Source organism: Balaenoptera physalus (genome assembly GCF_965194825.1).
Source record: "Balaenoptera physalus genome assembly, chromosome: 11".
Classification (NCBI taxonomy): Eukaryota; Metazoa; Chordata; class Mammalia; order Artiodactyla; family Balaenopteridae; genus Balaenoptera; species Balaenoptera physalus.
This window is the reverse complement of record NC_138896.1, coordinates 66,922,920-66,945,604: the sequence shown is the minus strand read 5'-3', so window position 1 is coordinate 66,945,604 and position 22,685 is coordinate 66,922,920. Positions and strand designations below refer to the sequence as shown.

The 22,685-nt window shown below is 42.6% G+C and overlaps 1 long non-coding RNA gene across 7 annotated transcripts in view; it reads right to left on the bottom strand.

Annotated features, from left to right (window-relative positions):
* Nucleotides 1-22,685, bottom strand: part of LOC309637797 — a 555,044-nt gene that overhangs the window by 81,259 nt on the left and 451,100 nt on the right. For 6 of the 7 annotated variants that reach the window (XR_014250806.1, XR_014250807.1, XR_014250808.1 and 3 more), the window contains one exon: nt 22,071-22,203. This is a non-coding gene — a long non-coding RNA (uncharacterized lncRNA). Of the gene's footprint in view, nt 1-22,070; nt 22,210-22,685 lie in introns of all 7 variants that reach the window. The other variant, XR_014250809.1, reaches the window with a different exon arrangement.

Here is a 22,685-nt window from a genome sequence, read left to right as displayed (position 1 = left end):
AAATATCTCTTTGAGTCTCTGCTTTCAATTCTTTTTGGTATATACGCAAAAGTGGAATTGCTGGATCATATGGTAACTGTACTTTTAATTTTTTTAGGCACTGTTTTTCATAGCACTGCATATTTTACATCCCCACTAGCAGTGCACAAGGATTCCAATTTCCCCACATCCTTGCCAACACTTTTTATTTTCTGGGGTTTTTTTGAAAGTAAGTAGTCATCCTAATGGATTCTCACTCATCTTTGAATCCTCCGCAACAGGACATGATACAGTGCATGGCCCAAGGGATGACCACAGGGAGTGGCTTTTATTTTTTTATTTTTATTTTTTTAATTTATTTATTTAGTTTTTTGGCTGTGTTGGGTCTTCGTTTCGCGCGAGGGCTTTCTCTAGTTGCGGCAAGAGGGGGCCACCCCTCATCGCGGTGCGCGGGCCTCTCACCATCGCGGCCTCTCTTGTTGCGGGGCACAGGATCCAGACGCGCAGGCTCAGCAGTTGTGGCTCACGGGCCCAGCCGCTCCGCGGCATGTGGGATCCTCCCAGACCAGGGCTCGAACCCGTGTCCCCTGCATTGGCAGGCAGACTCTCAACCACTGCGCCACCAAGGAAGCCCTGGGAGTGGCTTTTAAATGGAATGCCCTTTTGTTTCAATAACATGTTGAACTAAGTCTCCCTCTGACCAGCCTGCTCAACTTCACCAAAGGCATCTTTGTCACTGCACAGTGGTGACCTTTATCAGCGATGAGAGACCTTTGCACCTGAAGACAGTACCTCTCAACACTTCCTGTTCATACATGGGAAGATTTGACATTGTAAAAATGTATATCTTTCCCAAAACAATCTGTAAAATCATGTTGGATCTTGATACCATAATATAAAATTCATCTAAAAAATAAGCTTATGAGAAAAGACACATAAATCCTGGAAAGGAAGAATGCGGGACACAGGGAGATTATATTTTGCAGTTATTTAAATACGTTAACACAATGTGCACAGGAATCCCTGCTGCCCGCTTGATGCAGAGATTTCTGTTCAGCTCCCTTTCCTTGCTGTGGCCTGAGGTTTACTATGACAATTGCACATCACAGCACTGCTGTCAGCTTTGCCCTCAGGGCAAGTTCGTTCCTTCAGTTTATTCACTACTTTCTGCTCCCAGCTCTGGTTCTGACTCAGAGTTTGTTACCCTTTCTTTAGGCAGGAGGGTTCCTTGGAGATTTCCCCTACTTCCTGCAAGCACAGCAATCCCAAAATTAAATTCCCTTTAAGATCTAGGTGTTCTGGAGCAAATGCGGGGCAATCAGCAAACTATCAATTATGTCACTGTGCTAAAAATAGATTCATTTGAGGAAATCAACTAATACTTTGAACGTTATAAATATCTTGCCTTAGTGGAACCAAGGTGGACAGACCCAATGGCTGGGCAGTGGCAGTGCCCTGACCAGACTTCAAGCCCCTAGTGCCCAGCAAATCCCCCTTTCAGATGCTAAGATGTCACATTGTCTTTGTCCAGTGGTTTGTGACTTGATGACCAGTGTTTTGTGATCTGGGATCCCAACTAGGTCTCTAGAAAAACACGGAATAAGGAATGACCTCATCATTGGCCCCTCTACCTTTTTATTGCTGGGCCAACCAGCTCTTCTTTTTATAGATTTTTTAAAAATATATTTATTTATTTTATTTTATTTTTGGCTGCATTGGGTCTTCGTTGCTGCGCGAGGGCTTTCTCTAGTTGCGGCAAGTGGGGGCTACTGTTCGTTGCGGTGCGTGGGCTTCTCATTGCGGTGGCTTCTCTTGTTGCGGAGCACGGGCTCTAGGCGCGTGGGCCTCAGTAGTTGCGGCACACAGGCTCAGTAGTTGTGGCTCACGGGCTCTGGAGCGCAGGCTCAGTAGTTGTGGCACACGGGCTTAGTTGCTCTGTGGCATGTGGGATCTTCCCAGACCAGGGCTCAAACCCATGTCCCCTGCATTGGCAGGCGGATTCTTAACCACTGCGCCATCAGGGAAGTCCTATAGTTTTTTTTTTTTTAAAGCTTTTTATGAGGATTGACTTTTTTTTTTTTTTTTTTGGCTGTGTTGTGTCTTCGTTTCTGTGCGAGGGCTTTCTCTAGTTGTGGCAAGCGGGGGCCACTCTTCATCGCGGTGCGCGGGCCTCTCACTATCGCGGCCTCTCTTGTTGCAGAGCACAGGCTCCAGACACGCAGGCTCAGTAGTTGTGGCTCACAGGCCCAGTTGCTCCGCGGCATGTGGGATCTTCCCAGACCAGGGCCCGAACCCGTGTCCCCTGCATTGGCAGGCGGATTCTCAACCACTGCGCCACCAGGGAAGCCCCAATCCAAGCTTTTTGTTGTTGTTGTTGTTTGTTTTATATTTGGCTGCATTGGGTCTTCGTTGCTCCGCGTGGGTTTTTCTCTAGTTGTGGCGAGCGGGGGCTACTCTTCTTTGTGGTGCGCAGGCTTCTCACTGCAGTGGCTTCTCTTGTTGCGGAGCACGGGCTCTAGGCACATGGGCTTCCGTAGTTGTGGCTCTCGGGCTCTAGAGCGCAGGCTCAGTAGTTGTGGTGCATGGGCTTGGTTGCTCCACAGCATGTGGGATCTTCCCGGACCAGGGCTTGAACCCGTGTGCCCTGCACTGGGAGGCAGACTCCTAACCACTGCACCACCAGGGAAGCTCAATCCAAGTATTTTTAATGCTGGACAATGAGAAGCGGGAACAACCAGACAGACTCCTGCTGTCACCTACACCCTCAAGTTCCTCCCTCTGTGGACAGTGGGCCACGCAGGCATGTGGAAAATTCCAAGACCTGTTCCTCCCCCAGAGCCAGTTAAGACTCAGCTGAACCTGGGCTGGGAATCAGGACACCTGGATTCTGGTCCAGCTCATCCTGCAAATACCACTTTTGAACATTTGCAGAAATCTACTGCCCTACCTGGATCTTAAAGCATCTGGATCTTAGAGATGACTTCATCACAGTATTTAAAGAGATATTGTGAAGATTAAATGGCTACTTCAGAAATGTTATTCAAATGGAACACAGTAGTAGCAGTGGCATCAAACTCTCACTGAACACCTAAGATAATTAGGTGTTAGCACAATGGGCAGCTGTATAATCAGCCTAGATGGAGAGACTGGATTCATAAAAAAAATCTAAATAACTGTGTGAGGAAGTACATGACAATATGTGCCTTTCTGAAAGTGTGACCCACAGAAGAGGTCCCTCAAAATACTTCATAAAATCAATTTGGAAAATTCTAACCACTCCCTTGGGAATTTACAATGGATATTAATTTTTAAAAAATTTTTGGTAGATCCCACAGCAGGTAACCCATTGTGGGAACCCAGTGTAGGAAGTCACGATTTCCTACACTCACTTGACCACAGAGCTTATTTTCAGCACTGACATCAACAGGAGCACATTGTGGGAAAGCTGACCTGGACCTTTACACTTCGGAAGGACTGTCACACAATAAGAGCTCAGTGGAGACATGAGCAAGCAAGGAGTGTCCACCCAAGGGAGAAGAAAAGGAGCTGGAGCAGAGCAGTCTGGCAGGTAAGTTTAGAGAAGAAGAAGATGATGCCTGGAAAGGCTTGAGCGCCAGGCGAACGGACCAGACTTATAGGAGGAAGCTGTGTGTCATGTTCCTTGATGGGCTCCTCCTAAGAGACCCGTGAGAAGCTCCCAGGTTGCCCATAGCCCTTGGTGAGCACACCAGGGCCCCTTTGCTGTCTCCATCCCCAGGCAGGAGAAGATCATCAAATTGGGTCTGTGTTGCCTCTAGCCCTCGCTTAGACGGTCCGTTCTCAAACGTCAGCCTGCATTAGAGGAACACGCAGAGGTGGCTGAAACAGATCGCTGGGCTCTACTCAGTGTTTCTGATTCAGTAGGTCTCAGAGGAGCCTGAGAATTTGCGTTTCTAATAAGCTAAGGGGATACCAATCTGCTGGTCCAGAGCTCAGCCTTCAAGTAGTCCTTCAGGAATATGTTTATCCCCGACACTCTGCCCACCAACAGCTTCTGCCCTGGTGGCTTACAGAGGACACAGATGATGGGGCCATTTTCAATGGAACTTGAGAGACAGATGGCTACAGTCAACTTCCTCACTCACCTGTTTCCCCACAGAAACAGGAAGTGGCTTGGTACTTGGGCCAGGTCAGGGCTTGCAAACTCAAACCCTAGAGGTGTCTGGGTAGCCAATGAAGATGAGTGAAGCAAGCTGGAGAGCCCAAGCTGAGACTCAGCTCATGTCAGCTGGTGTCACGCTATGGGGTGGGGCCCATGGCACCACGTAGGTGTCATTGTCACCTTTCCATAGGTGAAGAAATAGGCTCAGTGAGGATGGATACTGGGTTCAAGGTGACTCAGCCAGGAGTGAAAAGAGCCCAGATTCCAATTTAAGGGGTCTAATTCCAAAATCTTTGTCCTTTCCCCTATACAACATTGTCTCTGAGTGTGTCCCACCTCCAGGTCATGGCACAGGCACTTACAAAGGGTTTGTGGGTTGGGGAGGAGTGAGGAGATATGCAGAGCCCTCCTGGAGATCTGGAACATTTATATTTGCTATTTTTTTCTGTTGCTATTCTGAGGCAGAGCCACAGGCACAGAGCAGGCTCCCATGAAGAATGCCTGGGTTGGCTAAGTGCTCTCAGCTATGCTCTACCAGGTTTAATCCTCCTGCTTCCCTAGTACCAGCTTTCCACCCCGGTTCCTTGCCTCAGAGTTCATCAAGTCTTAATTGGAAATAGAAATGCAGCCTCTTGCCTGAGTCACAGGATGACAACAAACCAAGATAAATTAGAGTGAAGCTTGCATGATCTTGAGCTTCTTCTGCTAACGAAGCAAATGCAAGCTGGAAATCTGCAGCCAATTTAAAGAGATGGTCCCTGTCACGGTCTGTAGCCACAGAGTAAGGTTGCCGGCTTTTATATTTGTGGCAGCATCAAGCTCCCAAGTGTCTATTTCAGCTTCCTCATCAATCCTTTTTAAAATTTGACTAGGAATAACAACCGTCACACCAAATATCTCCCATGTCACATCACGCAGAATATAAGGAAGCATTAGAGAGTGCAGTCCCACAAATTCAACCCACTTATAATGCAGGTTGCTAATAAGATATGACAGACAGATTAAATTTGTTCATAAATCCCCAGACTCATCTTAGACCATGTTTTGCCCCAACACTCACTATTCTTTTGACATATTAAGGGATATGGGGTGAGTTGAACTTCATTTTTCTTCTATGCATTGCCCCCAAATTGGCCAGAGGTGAGGGATGAGGAAGAGAAGGCAAGGACATATAGAATTAATAGAATTATTAGCATTAATAAGTGAATTTTTAGAATTAGTACATGAATTTTGAAAGTCCTTGAGCTACAAGGGCAATATATAAGTACCAACTGTATTTCTTCATATAAACAACATAGAAAATACAATTTAAATTTTATTTTACAAGTACAATTGCATAAAATGTATCAAATATTTAGGAATAAATATAATGAAAGATGTTCAAGACCTCCACAGTGAAAACTAAAAATCAGGACAGGAGACTTTAAAGACTATCTATAAAAATAGAGGGAATATACAATGTTCATGAAATAGAGCAATCAATATTGTGAAAATATCAGTTCTCCCCAAACTGAAGTATAGATTCAATGAAACCAGAGTCAAGTCTCAGAAGAATGTTTCTTGGGGGAAATTGACAGGTAGATTTTAAGGAAATGCAAAAGGCAAGAATAGCCAAGCCAATACTGAAGAACAAAGTTGGAGGATGTTGAGACTTAATTTACAATTGCATTAATTAATGCAAATTTGGGTAAATAGGTCAATGGAACAGAATGGAGAGTCTGGAAAGAGATCCACACAAATGCTTCATCTGACTGTCACAAAGATAACACTGCTGTGCAGTTGGGGGAGGAGGTTCTTTTCAATAAATGGTATAAAATTCTCTACTTCACACTATTCACAAAACCCAGTTCCAGATAGATTACTGATTTAAGTGTGAATATTAAGTCATTAAAGCTTCTAGGAGATAGCATAGGAGAATATCTTCATGACTTTAGGGTAGGCAAAGATTTCTTCAATGGGACACAAAAAAGCATGAATACTTAAGGAAAAGGTTGACAAGTTGGAATTCATTAAAGGTAAGAACTTTTAGAGAAAGGCCCTTCTCTAATCTTCCCTCCTCCTTAAAAGAAAAAAAAGAAAAGAAATAAAAATTTAAAACTTTTGGTCATCAAAACCCCATTAAGGAAGTGAAAAAGTACCCACAGAGCAGGAGAAAATATTTGCAATCCATATGTTAATAACATAAAGAACTTCCACAAATCAATGAAAAAGGCAACTCAATAGAAAAGTGGGCACTTTACATAAAAGGATATAAAATACATGAAATAGGCTCAACATCAGGGAAATGCAAATTAGTCATCGGGGAAATGCAAATTAAAACCACAAGAAAAATCCAAACTCTGACCCAGTAATTCCACTATTAGGTATATATATCCCACAGAAGTATCTCTTCTTCTTAGCATCTCTCCCACATTTTCCAGCTCCTAGGGGCCCCTTTGCCCTGTTCCTCTGGCCCGAGAGACAGACCTGCCTGTGACTTGGGCTGCCTTCTGAGCAAAGCAGTGAGAGAAAAGAGAGAGGAAAAAAAATAACCAGCATCCTCCCTGCTTAAGGAGATGGATGTTCTCTAGGGGGCAGGACTGGGAGAGAGAGAGAAAACAAAAACAACATAGGGCTTTCCCCCTGCAGCAGTATGGAAGCGTGGAAACTATAGAATGCATAGAAAGTGATGAGATGGTATACAGGTATAGCATAAACCAGGACAAAAATAAAATCTATAATTGAACATTAAATTTCTTTGTTGCTTCCTGACCAAAAAAAAAAAAAAAAAAAAAGGTGAGGGGTGATGACTGCATTGGATTGAATGTTTGGACTCTCTGACTATATCTAAAACTTTGGTTAAATTTCCCCATTTTTAAGAATTGTCTTTTTTATCCTCCAGCAATGGTTTCTGAGCTGGCAGACAGCTTCCCAGAGAGTCTGGGGCTGCCACAGTGTGGCCAGTGTTGCAGGGAGTAGACCATTTGGCCTCTGAAATATCTGCTTCTGGTCAGCATCAGCTCCAGGTACCACAGGGGAAGTTGAAAACAGAATCACAGGTGTCTCCAAGGGTCCAAGAATCAGAGAACAGGCCAGATATCTGTTCTTTGTTCTATTCATTCATTCAATACATGCTTATTGGGTGACCCATGCGTGCCTGGAACTAAGCTATTGATCGAACTGCACACTTATTCATTATTCTACTTCCTTAAATTCACACACCTTTTGCTCCCAGACCTGGAATGAGTGCTGACCTTGTAGCCCTTGTCTGAGTGTCCTAAGACCATGGGGTCAAGGAATTGGCACTGGGACCCAAACACCAAACCTGACACTGTAGGCAGCAAAGGAAAGAGCCACATTTGGGACCATCTTCAGGGGGAACTAGCCACTTAGCTAAGTGACCCCAGGTAAGCACTTCACCTCTCTGAATCTCATTCTTCTTCTCTACAAAATGGTGTAAGCACAGTGACTTCCTCAGAGGGTTATTGTGAGATTAAATGATATAAGTCTATAAAGTGGATACCAGACGGAGTTGAATCTTTACTCAACAAAAGTGATGCTTTCCCATTTCGTCTCTCCCTCCCCTCCCACAGTCTCTCATCTGCTTTGGCCATCTCCCTCCAGGACCTTGAGACACCTGGCTCCGGAAGACATGCCCTTCTCCCCAGGGGAGCCCTCCTCTGCCTCCGAGGAACATGGGAAAGGCAGGCAGCTCATTCTCTGCACCATCAGCCTTGTCTGGTGAGGACTTCATGAATTTTAAAAATGAGGAAGAAATGTCATAAATGTGTATGTACCTCAAAAAGCTCTAAGGCAGCTCTCCTCAAACTTTAAAGTTCACTCAGACTGCTTGGGAACTTGTAAAATGCAGGTGTGATTCAGTTGGTCTAGGGTGGGGCCTGGGAGTCTGCATTTTTACCAGGCAATGCTGACGCTGCTGGTCATGGATTACACTCCAAACGGTTCTTTCTATGTCAAAGCACGCAGACCCAAGCTTCCATGCCCAGCAGCTGCCTGTGTCCCCATGAGCCAGTCCCTTCCCACTCTACCCTCTCCTGCTCACCCCTCCAGAAGGCAAGCTCTGAGGATGGTCCCTTCTCCTCCCAGGCTAGGCCCAACCACCCTTGGCACAGGTGACCATTGGTTCTTCCCTTCCCTGGGCTGTGGGCACCAGGGAGGCAGAGGGCCAATCATCCCAAAGAGCATCCCTACAGCAGCCTCTGCAAGACCTCCGCCGAGGAGCACTGGCAGCCGAGCCCTGAGCCCTGCCTCAGTGAGCTGTCCTTTCCCCCTCTGCCCTGGGCACAGACCAGAGGAGCTGGGCCTCCAGGGAGCAGAGCTTGCTTTCCAATTTTGGAGAGTCCCCTTAACCCCCTGATCTTTTAGCTTTTCAAGCTCTATCACTTACTGACTATGCGACTTTAGACTGTTACCTCCCTTTCCTGAACCTGAGGATCCTCATTTGTAAAATTAGGAATAAAACTACACACCTGTGTTCGTAGCAACACTCTTCTACAATATCCAATAGGTCACCCAAGTGTCCATTGATGGATGAATGAATAAGCAAAATGTAATATATATATATATATATATATATATATATATATATATACACATATACATATATGTGTGTGTGTGTGTGTCTGTGTCTGTGTGTGTGTGTATAGTTGACCCTTGCACAGGTCATGCACAGGTCCACTTACACACGGATTTTCATCAACAGTGAATAATACAGTACTACATGATCTGTGGTTGGTTGAATCCATGAATGTGGACCTGTGGAGATGGAGGAAACTTGGTTGAGGCCAACTATAAGTTACATGTGTGTTTTCTTACCCTCTCTTCACTCCTTCTGACAGCCTCATGCTCAGAACTTCCTTACAGATCCAGAAAAAAAAAACCCCACAAAAACAGTCAGCTGTATATCCTCTTTCAAATTCTGAGTTGGACATGAAATTCCCAGTGTGCACCAGCCCCACCCTTAAATGGGAAGTGGACCACTGACCATCAGATTCAGTGCCAAAGATTTTAGGCAACTTAAATCAGTCACCAAGGACTAAATTTGTCACCACTCTGCAGCCATTTACACAGCCATTATTCTTGTCAAGATGACTAGTGAGTTGACCCATGAGTAGCTTAGGGGCTGAATGGCAGCCAAATACACAAGTGATATACTTAGGAGAAGCTCCAAAATCACCAACCAACTCCAGCTCACGGAAGCAGGTAAACCTACACTCGGGTGACTTTGGCTGGAGTGACACGCTAAGACATAAAGAGCATGTGCTTTGAAATCAGGCCCACCTGGGCTTAAATTGAATTTTGTTACTCACTAGCTGTGTGAAGATGGACAAGTTACTTAACCTTGCTGGGCTGAGTTTCCTTAAATGTAAACTGGAGATAATATTGGCATCTATATTTGTGGGTAAAGTGTGTAGCAGATCTCCCAAGACAGGGAAAATGCTGAATAAACCTGACACCAGGTGGGTACTCGAGATCTGGGAGCTACTGCTGACGCTGTATAGGATGAATGGTAAGAAGGCTTCCGAGGAAGGTGACTCAGAAGTAGGGGAAAGATGAATACAGATGCATCTAATCTTTTCTGGAAATTTGCTTCCTTGCACAGTCCTCCTCGATAGGCTGGGGCATGGCATCCTCCAAAGCCTTGAACGTTCTCCTTGGAATGCCCTTTCTGCACTGCTTAGTGGCCACTATAACATTTTAAACAGCCATATTGATTTTTCCTTTCCTTTACCAGCAAAATCCTCCAGGCTCTGTTGACAGAGCAAAGCACATGCTCTACTCTTTCAAGCTCTCTTCAAGGGCAGGGCACTGCGTCAGCTCTTTATGCCTGGATTTGTGGAGAAAGCAGGTTGGGGATGCTGCAAGATCTCTGCAGATCACCTGTCCATTCTTGGCCAGTGCAGGCAAATCAGAATCACGCAAGACAGGGATAGTTGGAGTTGACTTGGGGAGATGTGTAGGCTCTTTTTTATATTTTTTTTCATGGTAAGGCAAGGGAGTCGGATGAAATTCCAGAGCTCTGGCTCACTTGTCTTTTCCCTTCAGACAGGCATTGTGTTTCCACACCCACTACTCTAGCTTGTGAGGGCAGGTGGCTGCTGCCAGCTCTTGCGGATACAATGCCCAGGATGCTAGATGCCGACTCCTCACCTTCAATGCTTGTGACTCAGCCAGAGTGCAGACATGTAGAAGGTGGCAGCATGGCCATATTGTGAGGACTGACCCTGATGGTCTTGCCTGATGCCTCCCTCTGCATGTTTGCTAGAAACACCTGCCCACTGGATAATGTCCACTGGGAGTGATGGAGAGAAGAGCCCTCCAGTGTCCTCACAGCCAGAGTTTTCCAGAGAAACAGAACTAATATATATGGTGACTTTGTATCTATAAAGCAATTTACTATAAGGAATTGGCTCATGCCATTATAGCCAGTGACAAGTTCCAAGATCTACAGGGTGAGTCATCAAGTTGGAGACCCAGGACAGCCAACATAGTTCCAGTAGGAGTCCGAAGGCCTGAGAACCAGGAGGACCATCCAAGGGCTAGTAGGCTCAAAGCCCAGGAAGAAGTTTCCACTTGTGTCCAAAGGCAGAAAGGCTGATGTCCCAGTTCGAAAGCAGTCAGGCAGGAGGATTCTCTCTTATTCATGAGATGGTCAGCCTTTTTGTTCCATTCAGGTTTCAGCTGATTGGATGAGGTCCACCCACATTCGGGAGGGCAATCTGCTTTTATTCAGTCTACTGGTTCAAATGTTAATCTCATCCAAACACCCTCACAGAAACACCCAGAATAATGTTTGACCAAATATCTGGGCACCCTGCAGCCTAGTCAAGGTGACGCATAAAATTAACTATCACATCAAACAATTCATGTCGTGATTATGACATTCTGAAACACTGATAATCCACACCCAACCAGTCTGGCTACAAAAATATCAACTCTTATTTCCTTTCATTTCCAAGGAACTAAATACTGAAGCCAGAGGGAAGAAGCAGCTTCCACTTGAACCCTATCACATGAAATTTTAGGATTTAGCATTTCCTTGGGACAATATAGAGGATGGCATACTGAAAAGAGCTTGGATTTATGGTGACATGACATAGATCCAAATCCCAGCCCTGACACTTGCTGGCTGTATCACTTTGGGCAAATGACTTAACATCTCTGGATCTTGGTTTTCTCATCTGTAAAACAGGATGACAAAACCTCCCACCCACACTGTTCTGTAAAAAATGAGATAAGGTAAAAGAGTGTCTGAAAGATGATCAACCATGCCAACACCTTCATAACATGACATTGAAATGGAGGAAAATTCCATTGTGAGACCAGAGCACAGAGGGTATGTTGATTTAGTCCCAACATAACTGCTACACGGTAGACACTAAAGAAATATTGAATGAATAAATGTATACATGAATTTCAGGCCCCTCACATGAATTGTGAGCTCTTAAAAAGCAGATACCAAATTTTGTCTTCCTACGTTTAACACAATGCTGTGTTCACATATTAAGCTTCCAAAAATGTTTCAGGATAGGTTATTAAAGCTTGAAATTCAAAAAATGAAGGGTTTGTTCATAAGCAATTCAAGTCTGGGAGACTGACTACTTTATAAAAATGTGAAACTATTAGATATTCATTTTTTGTGTCATTCCTCTTAGTGTGTCAGAGATTAAAATCACATTTAATAGCTTTTTGTTATGTTCACACCATCCAGCCACATTTTCAGTTCAATAATCCACCCACTACTGAAGCCATTACTTCTCACTTGGGGGAAGAGAATAATTCTCTTTCACTCAAAGAGGGCACGTTGGTCTATTTTACTCCCTCCAATATCACCTATAAAATAATTTCTGATTTTCTAGTTTTCATTTTAATGTGACCTTTTTCTGTAATGAATAAAAATGTGTTCATCAACTAATCTCAGTGAATTTTATTTATGAAAATGAATGCCAGGGCTCTATGCAGAGACTTCCTTGTTATGTTAACAAAAGGAAAAAGGCTGAGTCACCAGGCTTATGATTCATTGACTTAGCAGGACAGTGAGTCAGTTGGGCCCTGACTGGAGATTGTAAGCATAACAAGGGAGCCAGGTAGATCTGGGCCCCTCGAGTTGCGAATATGGAACAAGGGAGCAGGTCTACAATGGGCAAAACATTTCAATATACATTTCTCCAAAAATTATATATAAGTGGCCAATAAGCACATGGAAAGATGCTCACTATTATTAGCTATTGGGGGAATTCAAAACAAAATCACAATGAGATACTACTTCACACTCACTAGAATGGTTAGTTATAATCAAGAAGTCAGATAAGAGCAAGTATTGACAAGGATGTGGAGAAATTGGAATGCTTATATATCACTGGGGTGAATGTAAAATGGTATAGTCATCTTGGAAATGGTCCGGCAGTTCCTCAAATGGTTAAACATAGAGTTAAAATAGCAATGCCATGCCTAGATATTTACCCAAGAGAATTGAAAACAGATGTCCACATTAACACTGGTACCTGAATGTTCATAGCGGTATTATTCATAATAGTCAAAAAATGGGAACAATCAAATGCCCATCAACTGATGAATGGATAAGTAAAACGTGATATCCACACGATGGCATATTATACAGCGATAAAAAGAAATGAAATACTGATACATACTACACATGGATAAATCTTGAAAACATTACAATAAGTGAAAGAAGCCAGTCACAAAGGGCTAGAGGTTATATAATCATGTTTATATGAAATGCCCAGAATAGGCAAATTTATAGAGACAGAAAGTAGATTAGCAATTGCCTAGGGCTGAGGGGGATGAGAGTCATGACAACTCATGTTCACACAACCTGTACATGAATGTTTATAAAAGCCTTTTTTTTTCTTTTATTTCTTTTTGGCTGCTGGACGCCAGGGAGGTCCTGAAAGATATTTTCAAATTAATTGTGTCCAATTTTCTCATTTTTCAGGCAAAACAACAACAACAAAACACACCAAGGTTCAGAGGAAATAAAGGAATTTCTCAAAGTCACACAACCTGTGGGGAGCAAAAATGGGACTAGAACATTCCCAGTCCCATTTTTCTGGGGAGGTAGGGCTCTCCTCGCCCTCTGAGAAACTGCTGGCCCTTCTTTGAAATGCCTGTGTAAACAGGCCTGTGCTAGATGCTGGGTGAAGCAAGGTATATGCCCACCTCTCAGTGCCGTGCCAGGAAGGAGAAGACAGGAAGATGGGGAGAGGGAACCACAAGCTGGAAGATGGCACAACCACAACTGCCAACCCATTAGGAGCTGGAACTAAGCACACGTGTACACATTCATGCATAGATGTTTACATTACTTGGGGTTGCAGCAGATTGCTATTTGTCATGGAAGGTTCCATGGAAAAGATGTCTACCCTGCTCAGCAAGGAGAATATGGGTCTTGAGGAAATCACTGAAGAGGGTGAGTGATGACACTTGATGGAAACTAAAGAGATATGCGAGGACTGCAAGCATTCTGGAAGGGTTTATCAGGCCATGTGACCTGAGGAAAGTCACATGACAACCCTCTCCTCACTTTCCTTTTGGATTATGTTGTCCTCACCAACACGGGACTACAGTTGAGGTCATGGGCATGCCAATGGATAAATGATTTAGAGCTGCTCGTTGCATATCCAGGACTCAGAGATCTTTTCCAGCTTCTTCCCTCTCCTGGGGAAATTCTAGGTCTTCTTAAGGAAGGTATCTGAGTGTTTCACATAGAATTTGAAGCCAATGTCTCTGCTGCACTGCGTATCAGATGCCTCATTCCTAAAAGGATGAAACTAATAGAGAGGGCTTCATATTACCCTGAGATATTAGACTTTGAGCTGTGTGTAGGGTCACAATGGGACTTTAGGCTGTCTCTCTTGCAGAAGAGGTTTTGGATGTTCTCTAAGCAAAAAGAAGAATAAACTGGGTATCTGATAGACCGCCAGACTGTGGTGGTGACCACTAAGTGTTCACCAAAACGTCTTTCATTTTTTCCCCAGGGTACACAACGAAACTACATTTCCCAGACTCCTTTGCAATTAGGCATGCTCACATGACTAGTTCTAGCCAACAGAAGATGAGAAGAAATTATGTATGTTATGGCTGAATGTAGAAGGGTCTGAGGATCTGTCTAAGGGTGGAGCTACATGATGGAAAGATCATGAATCAACACATCACTGAACTACATGAGCAAGAAGTTATCTTGTACTGTATTACACTACTAAGATTTGGAGGTTGAGCTGTAATAGCACGTAGCCTGCCCTACTTATATTTCATCAGTCCTAAAATGCATATATTTCCATATTTTAATACTCCATCCTAGACTTGATGACATACAGTCATATGAGAATGCTAAAAGAGGCTTATCAATATGCTCACATCACACAGCTAGTGTGATGCTGATACTCCAAGTCTCCTCAATATTGGACCAGAAGTTACTACAGTTGACTAACTCACAGCTCACGGTCACAGTGCATGGAACCATGGAATGTTATCCTTAGCATTTTGAATACTAACTATCTGGATTCTGTGACCGAGGTAGGGACCACAGCTTGAACACCAGCTAGATTTGGGAGTGGTGGAGGGGAGGCGAGGTAAACCTGGTAAATCACTGAGAGCCCAATTGTGTCCAGAAAAGGGGAAGGCTCTTCTTTGAAGAACTGAGCTCAATTTCAAGTCTTGTCAGAATACAGAAAAGAGATGCCTCAGCCTCTAGCGTTAGTGTGTGTTCCTGTCAAACTGCCTTTGGATGTTAGATCTGCCATCTGTACCATGGTGTCTGGTTGCCAGGGTTACAATGCTCTCCTTGAACAGAAAATCAAATAGTTTCCTAGAACCCACAGGTAAAGGTCAGAGCAGGCAGAGCATGCTTCCTTTCTTGGTATATAAAGAGAAAAATATGCTGTATGGAAAGCAAGTACTTTAGATTCCTCCTTTGAGGCCAAGCTGGTAAAGATGATCTGGGTGGAAACTTCAGAGATGAGCTATATATAAAAGAGCATCTTGATAATGCAAAAGAAAACCCATAGCTGGACACTGGAAATGAATGCTGAAAAACTGAACCCAAGATTCCATGTCTTTAAGGGGTCATAGTCTCACATGAATCACCCCACGTTCTCTACTCTCAGCTAATCCGTTTCCTCTCCCAACTTTTAGAGTGAATAAGTCCGTATGGCTGAGGAATAGGAAACTCTGCATAAGTAGTGATGGAGCAGTGGAAGAAGTACATTTCCCAGATCCTATATGTGACTTAAATAATGGTTTGATTTTCTGCCTTTTCAGGGCTCAGACAGACTCAGGGGTAGCGGGGTGAAGGGGAGGCGGATATTCTCTGGCCAGGATAATTTAGTTTTGCAGCCCATGCTTGAAGAGACAGAGCACCTCTGGCTAGAGGAGTAACAGACTTTTTAAACACTCTTAGAGAAAGGGGAAGAGAGTTACCAGCTGTCCTGGGCTTGTTGCTTTTTATTTTTCTTATTGTAATTTTTACTACTGTTGATGCTTGTAATAATTTTGCTACTACTTCTGCTTCTAATACTATTAGTATTTACGACCCCTAGTTCTTCTAAAATAATTTCCAGTGAAAGTATTATAATTGTAATATATGCAAGTGTAACTGTACAGAAACATATAAAATGAAGTTTCCTTCTACATATCTTGATACCCAAGAACTACTTCTTATCAGTGATCAATCTAAAACATTTCTTGTGTTACTTCAGAAATATTCTATGTTCACATATAGACATACAAATATATTTGGACAGGTGTGGGATTTAATATATACTGTTTCTCAACGTATTTTTATCACTTAACACTGTGTCTTGGATATATTTCCTTGTTAGCTCCTATAGAGCTATATATATGTGAGATACAAATTTGCAACATGGTTCAGTAGAAAGAGCGTGAGCTATAATTAAGGATATTTGAAAAGATTTGGCTAAAGGATGACAATAGCTTCATTCTTTACAATAGCAAAAGTTTTGCAACAACCCAAATGTCCATTAAAAGGAAATTCACTATAGTTATCATCATAGAAAAATATATAGCAAAGCAGCCTTTTTGTTTGATATTAAATTTTAATTACATGACACAAAAGAGTTCTTAACCAGATTTGGGACAATTTTTCTTTCTCATGCTCGATATATGTAATTGATTCTTTCCTATAACAGCTTGTTCAAGCTTCATGTTTCAAAAATTCTTATCACTCTGAAGATATGTATTGAACATACTTTAAATTCTTATTCTGTATGGTCCTCTAATTTGGTCTCCTTTAGTATAGTTCATTCAGTCTGCTTTTCTTAAAGAGTGCTTATATTCCTTAGATGTTGGGTTATTTTGTTTTATGAATTAACTTGGCTTGACCCAGGAAGAAAAATATAATTAGCCTAAAAACCTTAACTTGAGCAACTCTTAAACAACGTTATTAGCTGAGTTAAGAAATGGGGCGGGAACATCTCAGGATGGAGAGGGAAGGAGTAGGTGTTGCAATCTGGGTTTAACTAACCCTTGCAAGTGTCTTTCCCAAATTTCTCAGGTGACCGTTACCCTCATGGTACCTCTGTCCGGGAGCTTTCACTCTGTCTTGTAAGAGGTTCAACCACTGGATCAGGGATGGAGGAACTGTGAGTGGGGGATGCTTAGAGGCTTGCCAATCTGCTCGCCACCATTACTACCAGCTCTGCCACCCCTAGCCAGGTGCAGCACTAGGGTGAGCTTTGCATGTGTAAGTGAGATCATTAACTCCCTGACTTGAAATCCTAGTACAGCTTAACATTATACTGGACTAAAACCAAAGTCTTTCTCATGACCTGCAAGGCCCTGCATGATCTGACTCCTGCCCATCTGCCTTATCTTCCTCTTTCCAATCTCCAGGAATTCCCATCAGTCAAACCCAACTAGAAGCCAGAAGACAAGAAAATCTATTAAGGTAATCCACAGAAGTCAGCATTCTGGTGAAGAGAGGAAAATGTCAGGGGTGAAAAGTGGCTCTGGAGGGGAATGAAAGGGATCCCACATGATAATCCCCAAAAGTTAAGAGGCACAGGCCTATGGGGCTAGTGGTTACTTAAGCTGGAAATCTAGGACTTTCTTGAGGAGCCATGTCTTACCTTGCCTCAAAGGATTATAGTCATCTAGTGTGAGGAGAGAATGTATGTGGCGAGGGGTGCAGGGATGCTCACACTCCCCCCAGTAGATTCTCTTCTCTCGAACCTTCCACCCCATGCAAATCAGAAAATGCCTAAATAAAGTGAGGGGGATATTTTCATTCCCTCTAGGACAGGCATCTTGGGAAACCTTAAGAGTCAATGAGCCTGCTCCATCCAAGGTAAGCATTTTAGTCTGTAAGTGGAGCAAGCTCATAACATCACCGAAACCTTAATCAAGGTCCTCTTGATCATCAAGATTCATGATTTTAAAAAATTGATTTATAAGTTGAACATTTTCCAAGCAATCCATGCAGAGTTCTATTTTTTTTTTTTTACAAGAATAGAATGTAGTTTTTCTGCTTAAGATGTATGAGTGTGTGTGCAAGTGTGAGCGTGTGTGAGTATAAGGAGGTTAGCTGGGGTTTTGCCCGCTCTTCTCCCTTTCCTTATCTCAGCAGCACCTAGATAGCAGTTTGGAAAATAGTAAGAGAATTTCTGATATAGTCCGACTTCACTGCATGGACAGGAAGCCCAGTCCTAAGACTTCAGTCCAAGTTCATGCAGGCACTAGAGTTTTGAATCTCCTTAACACTTGGTCTAGGGCTCTATCAGGCTCCCTACCCTGCTTCCCATATGGTCTCTGGTACACTCACAAGTACATCATTAAGCAGATCCAAAGCATCTTAGATTTGGGAAACGTATCACATGGAGTGATGGGGTTAGAACAGGCAATAGAACAGATTGGGGGAAGGAGTGTGGTGCATGTCAAAAGAAAAAAACAAAGACGTGGAGCAAATATTAAACCCAAAATGTATTTTCTGTTGACTTTTTTTTCTCAAAGCTGCCAAATACTTATGATTAGGGATGAGCAAGTCTTAATGCCACCATTTTGTCAACTCATTAATCAAGAGGAAAGGCTTCTCATTCTCACAGATGTTAAGGATGAAATATTCTCAAAGCATGCAGGTCATAGATGACAGGTACTCCATCAGCCTAAAGTATTTTTGGAAGCAGTGGAAGTCAGTGAAAACTGACCTGGTTACTAGAGTCAGTTGGAATGCAAAGCTATTTTGATGGTTACCACAGGAAGCTGCTGCTACTGAAGAAATCATTGCCCTATCTGTTAAAATAATCTAATTGGGTATTGGTTGTTGGGCTTTTTTAAGTTTCCATAGAATAGAAGACTGAAGATCTTATTAAAGCTGTTCTGAGAAAAAGGCCAACCTACCTTTGAAATTTAAAGCACAAACCAAGTAGTCCACACAATGAAATTTTGGGACATTCTCTTATTGTGTCTTCATGCTTTTGAATTTCCAAGTTTGGCCTCCACACCTACTACTTCTGATGTGTCTGCATTTTACTTTCTAGAAAATCTCTAAATGTTTACTGACACTTATTATCAAAAGTAAACATTTAAAGGAAACAGTCATTGCAGGGATGCTGCATTGGATTCTGGACACTTGACTGCTCCCAATTGTGCCTTAGTGATTGGGAGAGCTTGGGGTATTGTTATTGAAAGATGGACACTAAGTCTTGTTCCAAACTTAAACCATCTGTGTCTATCAACCAGTGCCCAATCATCTTCACCGTTTGTTGTTTCTCTTACATAAAGTTAAGTCTAAGTTCTTGAGTTTGTTATCTTCCCACTCAAAGCCTATTTATCCTCCATATTTTCAGATAAATTTAAGAAGCAACCCAACCTGATGATATACTAAATATTTCAAAATGAGAACACTCATGCTCCCTCTGAGTTTTAAGTGCTTACTGAAAATCCAACAAATCAAGCAAGTTCCTGAGACTAAACTAGACCACCTAACAGAGAGTCACAGCTTTTCCTCTGCAAATTATTTACATCAATAGAAAAATCATTGGTGTGTGATCCAGACTCTTTAGCTATGATTCATCAAGAATGAACTTTAGTTAACAGATTGAATGCCACACTACCTTTGGAAAATTAGGACATTCAATCTAGATTCTACTTAAGAGTTTTAATGCAAGAAACAGAACAACATTTTCTTCCATCGTCAGAGTGTCTAAGAACTCTAGAAATGAGTTTTTGTTCAAAAACACTACGGTTACAAAAGGCAGAATCTGAGGGTATCTTTGCCTATGACCAGAGCATGTCAGATAAAAGAATAAAGTACCATCAACTCTAATAAGTGTTTGTGAGATAAAGATTCCACCCTAAGAATTTTCATTTCTGGTAACAGTGCTTATGTGATTCAGACCAACCTCTCACCAAGAACAACTAGAAAAATAGCAGAAAGCATTTTTAAAGAATCTGTTTGGAGGCATCAGAGAATTAAGAAGATAGTGAAGAATTGTAGCTCCAGGAACTGGGAGGAGGACAGAACACAGAGAAATGAACCCAGCATTTGGGGCCACTTTTCCGTAGGGTTAGTTCGTGGGAGGAGAGCCTGTTAGTAATTTTCCAGCTGATCTGAGTGCAATGGGTTAGAGCTGCTCACCCAACGTCTTTCTCACTCAGTCTCCTTCTGATTCCTTTGGAGAGCTTCCTGTCCATTCCATGTACAACTATTGGGGATTTTAATCATGACTTCCAGTAGGATAGGTGTATTACCCAAACTGGGGGCAATCAAATAATATGCCACCAGGAGAACAGCATTAAGATAAATAATATGGTTGAGAACTGAAATTTGAAATCCAACCCTTAGAAGTAGCTAAGAGAAGGGTAATAGGAAAGAAGTCAGTCGGCCAATGTGTGATCAATAAGCTTAAGAGTGGGTGGTGTCATGGAACCCAGGAGAAGGGAGTGTTTCGTGAAAACCACTACGAGGTCAACTACGCCAGATGCTACTGTGAGGTCAGGATGACAACTGAAAGGTATCCATTATATATGGCAGTGTGGAGGTTGTTGGTGATTTTTGGCAGAAGAAATTTCAGGAAAGTAGTAGGGGAGAAGCCAGATTGGAGAGGGAAGGAGAGAAACCAGGTGGTGAGGAAATGGAAACACTGAGTAGACAATTATTTTGTGGTTTGGCTTTGAAGGAGGTAGAAATATGGCCACATCTGGAAGTAGATAAGGAGTCAAAGGAGTGTTTGTTTTGTTTTGCTTAAGATGAAAGACATTGAGGCATGCTTGTATGATCTCTCTGAAGTCGACTCGATTTTTATTATATGTGAAACCACCTTTTGTCCTACCTTTAAGTTCTTCTCTATTTTGTTCTCTACAACCAACTTTTTGGTATCAGATGTTGCCAACAAATAAGTCTGTAAGTCCTGCATTTGGATGTAAATATTTGGGAGCTTTAGAACTGTCATGAGATGGACCCCAGGTCTTCTAATCCAATCACAATGTGCCTTGCTAAGGTCTTATACCTAGGTAATGGCAGGATCTCCTCCTTGAAGGCTAGCAAAGCCAGACATACAACTTCAACTTCACTGCTGAATCCAATGGCTTACAGGGCTCAGGTTCACTCCCAGAGCTGTCATAATTATATAAAGAAAACAGTCTGAAATCCTCCTTTTACCAGTCTCCTGAGAGTACGACATGTGTGAGCTTGTTCTTGAGACCATGGTCATCTTTGGGATACTGATAACATTGAGTCTCTGGACTATAAATCTGGGGGTTGGACCTTAAAACTGGGCAATATCACTGATGTACATTATGAGTCCTTAATTCATAATCAGTTGTAATCCTCAGCTAGCATGCCTATTTGAGGGAGGGGAGTGCTCAACATTTAATATTCTTATTTCTTAATTAAATAATTGGCTCAATGTTGTTCTGTCAGCTCTAAGCTCTAACTCAGAATCTAGACAAAGTTGTGGGCAAAGCAGTCAGTATATGATGCTTACTTAGGAGCCCTTTTAGCAGGGAAGTGCCAAGAAAGAGCAAAATGTGTGAGCAAGAAAACAAAAATAAAACCTAAGGGTAAATTAAGATGAAGTAATCGAAGCTTTTCAAAAACCTGTATTTTAAAAAGAGCAAATGGATGAATATCTCAAACAATGCCAAATATCAGATTCTGCCTACATGGTTGAATATATCATAAAGACCTTATATAGCAAAAGCAAAATTACAAATTTATCATCTCCTCGAAAACTTAATTCTCAAGTTCCTGTCATGGTCTGCAAACTTTTCCACAGACACAAAATTACTTGAAATAGATTGGTGCCCTCATCCCAAGCAAGCCACCTGATGCAAGTATAGCTAAGACTTTACTAAAACAAGTAGTACTTTCAGCAGGATGTTAAACATCTGGCTCAAGACTTAAAAATCTATGAAACTACTAGACTGCTATTTCTGAGACTGCTAGGCTACTGACTACATTTGGCATGAAGGCTGGTGGTGGGGAGCAGGGAATAATTCTATATTTGAGCAAGGCGTCTTTCTTGAAGAAAAAATCGGCTTTTTAGGACTTCCTATTTTCTTTTGAATTATCCAGGTTATTGCGTTTTTTTCCTCAAAAATTTTCCCCTCAAAAAAAGATGCAAATAAGCTTGCATGCGCACACACACACATACACACAATAGATGAATTTATTTCTAGAGCGATCAACAATGCAAATTTTTGTAGTTTTCTTTTTTTAATAATACAAACTTGATGAAAGACTGGGGAATATTAAGGTGATAAGACTGGACCAATTTCATCATGGGAATGGCAGTGATTTGTCCTCACTGGAATAACTTCTGTTTAGAGAATTGACTTGCCTTCTCTGCTGGCACCAGCACCACCATCCACGGACTCACTGAGTGCCTTAGAACCCATCAGATATCCCTCACAACACAGCGTCTGTCTGAGCAACCCGTTTCACAGCATAAAAGTTATGACACTTTGCTCTCACCTTTGGAGTTCTCTCGACTCACCGTCTACTTCATCACCAAGAAGGAGCTGTCCACTTAAAGTGGTGGTGTTGCTAACTGGGAAACCTGCATGGTTGGGGTGCTGTCTTCCAGAATGTGGTATATCTTCTCAACCTGCAACTGACACACAGAGCTTGAGAACAAGGTAACACAGTAGTAGTGATCCCTCTCATCATTACACTTAATAACCCACTGGCAGAGTCTTCACTTCCCGTTCCAGAACCTTGGGTTCTGTTGATCTGAAGGTCTTCATTCCCAAGGGAGGGATGCTTTCACCAGGGGACACAGAATGGCCCCATTAAATCTGAAACACAGGCCATCCCCTGATCAGGTTGGATTCCTCATGCCATTGAAACAACAGGCAAAACAGTCGTTGAAACAGGGCTGATAACGGTCTGGGGTGATTGGTTCTGATGAGCAAGAGGAAACTGGAAGTAGTTTCCTGATGAGGTTACTTTATGGATTGCCTTACCATCTCAGTTTAGCTTCTCAGCTTTTCTATCACCCATGTAAAACCTCCTGCATTAGGGACCTCCCTGGTGGCACAGTGGTTAAGAATCCACCTGCCAATGCAGGGACACAGGTTCAATCCCTGG